Raw genomic sequence first — 8,651 nt, 5'->3', positions numbered from 1 at the left:
TTTCAGCATAACAGTATTCATTATTTTTGCACCACACCCAGTGCTCCATGCAATCCGTGCCCTCTATATTACCCACCACCTGGTACCCCAACCTCCCAGGCCCCGCCACTTCAAACCCCTCAGATTGTTTTTCAGAGTCCATAGTCTCTCATGATTCATCACCCCTTCCAATTTCCCTCAACTCCCTTCTCTTCTACATCTCCCCTTGTCCTCCATGCTATTATGCTCCACAAATAAGTGAAACTATATGATAATTGAGACTCTCTGCTTGTCTTATTTCACTCAGCATAATCTCTTCCAGTCCCGTCCATGTTGCTACAAAAGTTGGGTATTCATCCTTTCTGATGGAGGCATAATACTCCATAGTGTATATGGACCACATCTTCCTTATCCATCGTCCGTTGAAGGGCATCTTGGTTATTTCCACAGTTTGGCGACCATGGCCATTGCTGCTATAAATATTGGGGTACAGATGGCCCTTCTTTTCACTACATCTGTATCTTTGGGGTAAATACCCAGGAGTGCAATTGCAGAGTCATAGGGAAGCTCTATTTTTAATTTCTTGAGGAATCTCCACACTGCTCTCCAAAGAGCTCCCTTATATATCTCACCTAACCTCGAATGTTAACATCTTACAGAACCATAGTACAAATATCAATAATAAGAAAGTAACATTGGTACATTATATTGACTATGGACTTTATTCAAATTTCACCAATTTTCCATTAATGTCTTTTCCTTTTTCAGGATCCTCCTCAGGATCCCACTTGTTATTATATACTTGTTATTTCTCCCTTATCTCTTCCATTCCAATTTATAACTGTTCCTCAATCTTGTATTTTTTTTTTTACTACTTTGAAAAATTCCAAACAAAAAAATGAAAAAATGGGCTAAAAGAATTATTATATCAAGGAAGTATCTTGAGTACCTATGAGCATAATTTTAAACTATTCATTTCTCCTTAGGATGAAAAAGGGAAAATGTCAGCCTGAGAGACCGAATTAAATTAACACATTGTATTCTCATTCTGTGTCAAGGATTATTACATATCACAAATAATCTTCAAAACAATTCTATAAAGTAAGTACTATTATGCTAATATTACAGATGACAACACATCATGTTCAGGGAAGAAAGTGTCTTGCCCAAGATCGGTACAGTTATGAAGACCTAGAGCAGAGAGTGGACTGGGATCCTAAGTTCTCTGACTCCAAGCCAATTGTTCTTTCCTTCAAGACATGGTATTCTTTTACACAAATATATCTTGTCAGTGGTCTGGACAAAGGGATAAAGAGATTAGGGCACAGTAGACTTCCATAACACAATCTTAGAGATGGTCAAAGCCGGCAGGCTGAGTGAAGGTGAATCAATTCTAGGAGTGAGACTACCACTCAGACAGAAGTTCCCACTGGATAAGAGCTAAACATTTTTGCTGTGTTTCCAGGAGGATAAAAAAAAAAAAAAAAAGAAAAAAACTGCATGTGGTTTCCACAGTGAAGGAAAACTAAGAAAAACCACAGGATAATTCTCAATACCATGTAGAAAGAAAAGAAAAAGCCTTTGCTTTTTGTCTTTGCCTTTGTTCATTCCACCTTATCCATTTTCTTTTGAGGCACATCGGGCTTATTTATTCAGACAAGTACTGGGGATCTCCTGTGAGGGACGTTTCATATTGTGAAGAACAAAGATGCTTTATAAACAATAGGGGACACTATGTCTGGAAATAGAATTCAATACCTAGTACTAGGAATTTTCTCCTGAGGATGCTTTACAGGATAGCTGTCATATAGCCTGATATAAGAGGCCCACGGGGCAAAATATGAAATGCTGGATGTATTTATATACTTTATATACAAACTTCTGTTAATAGATACAGGTAGAAGACAGTAGAGGCACGTGACCCGTGAGTCTCAGAATTTTCTTCCCTTGCATAGGTGGTGCCCAATTGTGAAAAACAATCTAAGGACAGGGCCTTTGGGGAAGACGAATAAAGCTCAGAAAGCCAAGAAATTGAAACTTTACCTTTTTATGGACAAAGAAAAAGAAGCAAAAGTAACAGAAGTTCCTGCTATTTCCCCATGGTCTTGTGTTTCAGGCAGTTATCTCCTCTCTTTTTACTACATAATCCTATTTATTGCTGCATCCTGGTTGCTAACCCTGGTTACACTCCAAATAATGGGCTCTGGCATCCCTTTGCAAAAAGTGGGCTGTGTCAGTATGTCTTCTCAGAGTGGATGTATTTGTAAGATTGACTGAAATCAGAATGTTAAAAGGCATTAATTATTGTATGTAATAAAGCACCAAACATCTCAAATCAATTTCCAGTCCACTGACTGTTCTTTCCCCTTCTTGGGTTTTAGAGAAAACTGAGGCTAACAAATAACTGGACCTTTTGGCTTCTTCAGTAATTTCCTAATCATTAGAAAGAATACAGAGATATCAATCTTTGCCCCAGGGTAGTTTCCTGTTAAGAATTTCTTTTTTTTTTTATTTCTATAATCAGAAATATAGTTTTATTAAAGAAAAATGTGAAAAATGTGTAAAAGTTTAGAAAATTTTAACTACCTCAAAACCAAATCTGATAAAGAAAACCATAGTTAATATTTTTTTAAGATTTTATTTATTTGTCAGAGAGAGAGGGAGAGAGAGCGAGCACAGGCAGACAGAATGGCAGGCAGAGGCAGAGGGAGAAGCAGGCTCCCTGCCAATCAAGGAGCCTGATGTGGGACTCGATCCCAGGATGCTGGGATCATGACCTGAGCCGAAGGCAGATGCTTAACCAACTGAGCCACCCAGGCGTCCCCATAGTTAATATTTTGATGAGGTTTCTTTCAGCTACATGTATACAAAATGCACATATAGGATAATTTATATTGTGTGAGACTTGTTTTAATCTGACAATCTCGTATCATGAGCATTTTTCTTTGTCCTCAACTAATCTCCAAGACTGCATTTTTTTTTTAATTTTCTTTTTTTGTTTGTTTATTTGAGAGAGGCAGAGAGTGTGAGCAGGGGGAGAAATAGAAGAGGAAAGAGTGGGACAGAAAGAATCTCTCCAGCAGACTTGTGCTGAGCTCGGAGTCTGACACAGGGTTCAACTCATGACCCTGATATCATGACCTGAGCAGAACCAAGAGTCAGACGCTCAACTGACTGAACCACCCAGGTGCCCAGCAAAACTGAACTTTTCAATGGTTTAACAAAAGAAGGTATGTTTTCTCACATACCATATAGTAAGTCCTTTCACCACATACCAGATTTCCAGAATCCTTTTTAAAACTTTTTTTTTAAGATTTTATTTATTTATCTGAAAGAGAGAGTGAGAGAGAGAAAAAGATGATGAGCAGGGGGGGAAGAGCAGAGGGAGAAGCAGATTCCCCACTGAGCAGGAAACCAGATGTGGGACTTGATCTCAGGACCCTGGGGTAATGACCTGAGCCAAAGACAGACACTTAAAAAACTGAGCCACTCAAGCGCCCAATTTTTAGAATCCTTAAAAAGAAAAATTATGACTATCTGTTGGTTGGATATTTCAGAAAAATAATTATTAAATAGTGATGACGAGGATGATGATGATAAAAGCAATTGAGTGACTTTTAGGGAAATACAGAGTTTCATCATTTAAAATCAAGTTGGCGCACGTCTAAATTATTAAGTATTTAGAAAGAAAACTGAATTCTATCAAATGATTTTTTTTATCTATCTGGATGATCATATAGGGTTTTTTATTTACCAATTTGTTTGCCATATTATACTGATCAATTTCTAAATACTAATTTGAAATGCCTTGAATTTATGAAACTATTACACAGTTGGATTTTATTTTATATTTGTTTATGATTTTCATAGGTATATTTAAGTGAAATTAAACCATAGTTTTATTCTGTCTTTGACACCTGGGGTATAAAAGTTATTTTAGCTGGATAAAATGACTTGAAAGCTGTTCCATAATTTTTTGGACATTAAACTCTTTATGTTACACAGAAATTACTTGCTTCTGGGAAGTATAACCTCTTTCCTAAGTAATCTGTGTCTGGTGTCTATTGTGAAGATCAGTGTCTATCTTTATCCCAGCTGGATTTCTGATAAAACTACAGTATCTACTGTGCTAAGAGTCAAATAAATGAAAGTTTCTATGAGAGAGGTAGCACAGTTCTGTGAAACCTCTCAAAATAGGAATCCTACCCAAACTAATTCAGGAAGATTTCCTAGAAAAGGATAATAATGGGGATGGGGACTTTCCAGTTTAAGATGAGAGCATCTACAAAAGAATAGAGAAGAACAAGAATGATGTTTAGGGTAATTGGTGAGGAGTTCAGTATGGCTATGATAGAGCATAGGAAGAATGGTCACTAGTTGCTCCAGAAGGTCTATATTACAACATTTAGGGGTGACAATCTGGTTGCAGGAGAGTCTTCTTGGAAGTACTGTATCAGACAAGTACAAAACAACTGGAGCACAGCTGAGTTTTCATATGGTATTAGCCGTGTATATCATGGTAACTTATACATGGAAAGATCAATGTGAGATAGAAAAAAACAAGGCAAGAGTGTTTATAATTCAACACACCTGAGGACCATGTAGTATTTTCAGAGGTAAAGAAGAGGATCTGTAATAGGTACTGTAGAGTTGTGATAGAAAGGCTGGTTCTTGGGGCGCCTGGGTGGCTCAGTGTGTTAAAGCCTCTGCTGTCGGCTCAGGTCATGATCCCAGGGTTCTGGGATCGAGCCCCACATCAGGCTCTCTGCTCAGCAGGGAGCCTGCTTCCTCCTCTCTCACTCTCCGCCAGCCTCTCTGCCTACTTGTGATCTCGCTCTCTGTCAAATAAATAAATAAAATCTTTAAAAAAAAAAGAAAGAAAGAAAGAAAGAAAGGCTGATTCTTCATCTAAACTGCCAGTTATTAAATCCTGATTCTAGTTACAAGATGTTGGGGAAGATATTTAACTTCCATTTATCTGTTTGCTCCTCTGTAAAACAGGGATAATAACAGCATCTCATACTGCTATTATACAAATTACTTACCTCATAGGTTTGCAATGAATATTAAATGAGTTAATAGGATAAAGTGCTTTGACAGTGCCTTGCACAGAATTAGTTCTCAATAAATATTAGCTAGCTATTATTGGGTCAGCCATATGAACACTTATCAAAAGTCATAAAATCTTTGTTTCAGGAACTGTTATAAGCACAGTTTATATTCATTATCAAAAGGTTTCTTGCTACAAAATAAAAATAATATAGAAGACACCCAGGTGCCCAGGTAGGGGCACAGGGGTGACTCAGTTGGTTAAGTACCTGCCTTTGGCTCAGGTCATGATCCCAGGGTCCTGGGATCGAGCCCCACATCAGGCTGCCTGCTTCTCCCTGTTTCTCTGCCTGCTGCTCACCCTGCTATGCTCTCTCTGTGTCAAATAAATAAATAAATAAAATATTTTTTAAAAAAGAAGAAAAAGACACAGAGATGCATTCCAACATAGCACATACAAAGATTAAGAGAAAAAATTACTTATCATTAAATACTAGTATTTTAGTATATTAATTTGCATGAAAACAATATAAAATCTGCATCAAGGATTTTGTTGAGAAAGAAAGAAGAGAATAATTACAGAATTTAGAAGAATACACGTGTTAGGAAATGTTAGGAATACAAGTGACTTATACTGATATAGGAGAAAGCCAGGTTCTAAAAAAAACTGTACTTATGTGGACCCAGGCCACTTAACCCCTGGACGCTCCTTGCATCAATCTCAAATAGTTCCAGATTAATTCTAGACTGGACCTTAAAAGAAGAATAGATATATGTCAACTTGAGACAAGAAAATATTCAGAGTCTGTCCATTAGGACCTCAAACTTTAGTGCTATCACCTTAAACACACTACATAAATTTTTATGAGTCAGTCAAAAAACTTAATAATTATAATCAATGATATAATTATACAAGTATTATAATTACAGATACAGTGTTTTAACCATGTATTATAATAGACACATAAGATATTTTATGTAATTTAACACTCACAACAAATTGCCAAAGTTATTTCTTTCCCACATCTTACCATGAACCAACTGAAAGTCACACACAAAGCTAAATGGCATGGTTAATTGTTCATGATGTATTATTTTAAAAATAGAACCAGCTTCCTTTTTAAAAGATTTTATTTCAGAATACTCATTAATATTTAGATTTATATGTACATTTAGAATGATGTTGTCCTTATTATTTTATTGGAGGCCTGACACTTCACAGCACAATTCTTGGGGTTATTGGTAGCTTTGCCTCTGCTACTGCATGGCCCTACAAAGTACTGAATCTCTCAGTGCTTCACTTTCATCATCAATAAAGTTAAAATTGTATCTATGCCTTTTCTGATACCCAGAGATGAATGAAAAATCAAAATATTGCAGGTAAAAGTGATGTTTTAAACTAAATTATAATTTAAATTTCCTGACGTCATAAACTTATCTGAACTCCACAGGTGACACAGGCACATGCAGATGGGAAATTACTCAGAAGTCACTGAATTCTTTCTGGTGGGACTTTCCAAATACCCAGAGCTCCAGCTTTTTCTGTTCACTCTCTGCCTTATCATGTATGCGATAATCCTCCTGGGAAACAGTCTCCTCATTGTTATCAGCATACTGGATTCTCGCCTCCACACCCCCATGTACTTCTTCCTTGGGAACCTCTCATTCCTGGACATCTGTTATACATCATCATCCATTCCTCCAATGCTCATCATATTTAGGTCCAAGACAAAATCCATCTCCTTCATTGGCTGCGCTCTGCAGATGGTTGCCTCCCTTGGGTTGGGCTCCACTGAGTGTGTCCTCTTGCTGTGATGGCCTATGACCAGTATGTGGCCATCTGCAACCCACTGAGGTACCCCATCATCATGAACAGAGTGCTTTATGTGCACATGGCTACTTGGTCCTGGATCATAGGCTGTATGAATTCCTTAGTGCAAACAGCCCTGACAATGGTGTTGCCTTTCTGTGGAAATAACATTATTGATCATCTTACCTGTGAGATCCTAGCCCTTCTTAAACTCATATGTTCAGATATTTCCATGAATGTGCTTATCATGACAGTGGCAAGTATTGTTTTACTGGTGATTCCTCTGCTGTTAATTTTCATCTCCTATATTTTTATCCTCTCTTCCATCCTTAGAATTAATTCTACTGAGGGGAGAAAGAAAGCTTTTTCTACCTGTTCAGCCCACCTGACTGTGGTTATCTTATTCTATATGTTTAGGACATGTGAACCCATCTGGAGAGACGTATTTTATGTAGTCCCAGATGAAGTTGCAGAGTTCAGTATAATGAAAGCGCTGTGTTTGTAAGGCCAAATGTGTAATTCTCATTCTTACAACAGAGAATTTCCATGTAAATCTTTTCATATAATATATTTGCAGCAGTCCTTCTGGTTATATGGAACTATGCCTCTTGATCTCATAGAGGTCATGATGAATGCTGTTTCTCTCTGTCTCTATGTATTGCCTTCTCTCTCTCATCTTTGCTCCCTTTTCCTTCTTTTAACCTTTCTTTCTTTGCTCTCTTCTTTATCTTCTTTCTCAGTCTCCTCCAGGTATAAATGTATATATTGTTTTAGTCTGCCCAGCATCCTTTCATCTTGTAAAAGAACACATCTTTTTATTTTAAGGAATCAGCTGTCTCCCACGCTCAGTCTATATTTGGCTGAAGTTGACCACACTCTCTGGATCAAATGATAAGCATGAAACAAAGACTGGGCCAATGAAAAATGAACATCCCCTAGTTACAGTGATTTATTCAGGGTAGCATGTGACTTAAGCCATGCTAATAACACTTAATTGCCGAAATGTTGCCTGAGCATCAAAGAAGAGTCACTCTTTTTTTCAACAGTTTCTAAGAGGTAGAACATGTGCCCAGATCTTCTCCTGGCCATCTTTATCAATATATGGGGAGAGCCAGACTGAAAATGAAATCACGAAAGAGGAAGATAGAGCTGAGGGAAGAACTTAGGGTGTGCTTGATGTCATTATTAACTCCTGGTTCAAGGTGGGTCTAAAAACATTAATGTTTGGACTTTTCAGTTATGTGAGCCAATAAAGTTCCTTTAATAGATTGAATTCAGGGTACCTGGCTGGCTCAGTGGGTTAAGCCTCAGCCTTCGGCTTAGGTCATCCCAGGAGCCCTGCATCAGCCTCTGCTCAGCAGGGAGCCTACTTCCCCCTCTTTCTCTGCCTGCCCCTCTGCCTATTTGTGATCTCTCTCTCTCTCTCTCTCTCTCTGTCAAATGAATTAATAAATAATCTTTTTAAAAAATATATTGAATTCATTTCCACTGTTTATAAGCCTATAAACCTAACTAATGCATTCTCTTTTTCTTAGTTCCAGAGGTAGAATTTAGTGATTTGTCAGTTTCATATAACACCCACTGCTCATTACTTCAAGTGCCCTCCTTAATGCCCATCTCTCAGTTACCCCAGCCCCCCCACCCACCTCCCCTCCAGGAACCCTCAGTTTGTTTCCTATAGTTAAAAGTCTCTTGTGGTTTGCCTCCCTCTCTGTTTTCCTCTTATTTTATTTTTCCTTCCCTTCCCCTATGTTCATCTGTTTTGTTTCTTAAATTCCAAATATGAGTGAAAATATATGGTATTTGTCTTTCT

At 37.7% G+C, this 8,651-nt stretch overlaps 1 pseudogene; it reads left to right on the top strand.

Annotated features, from left to right (window-relative positions):
- The first annotated feature begins 6,492 nt into the window (after positions 1 to 6,492).
- On the top strand, positions 6,493 to 7,343 carry LOC132024104 (olfactory receptor 13D1-like; annotated as a pseudogene).
- The last annotated feature ends 1,308 nt before the right edge of the window (positions 7,344 to 8,651 follow it).

The sequence above is a fragment of the Mustela nigripes genome, chromosome 9, assembly GCF_022355385.1.
Source record: "Mustela nigripes isolate SB6536 chromosome 9, MUSNIG.SB6536, whole genome shotgun sequence".
NCBI lineage: Eukaryota > Metazoa > Chordata > Mammalia > Carnivora > Mustelidae > Mustela > Mustela nigripes.
The sequence above is the reverse complement of the archived record's forward strand: the minus strand, read 5'-3'. Positions and strand labels throughout refer to the sequence as shown.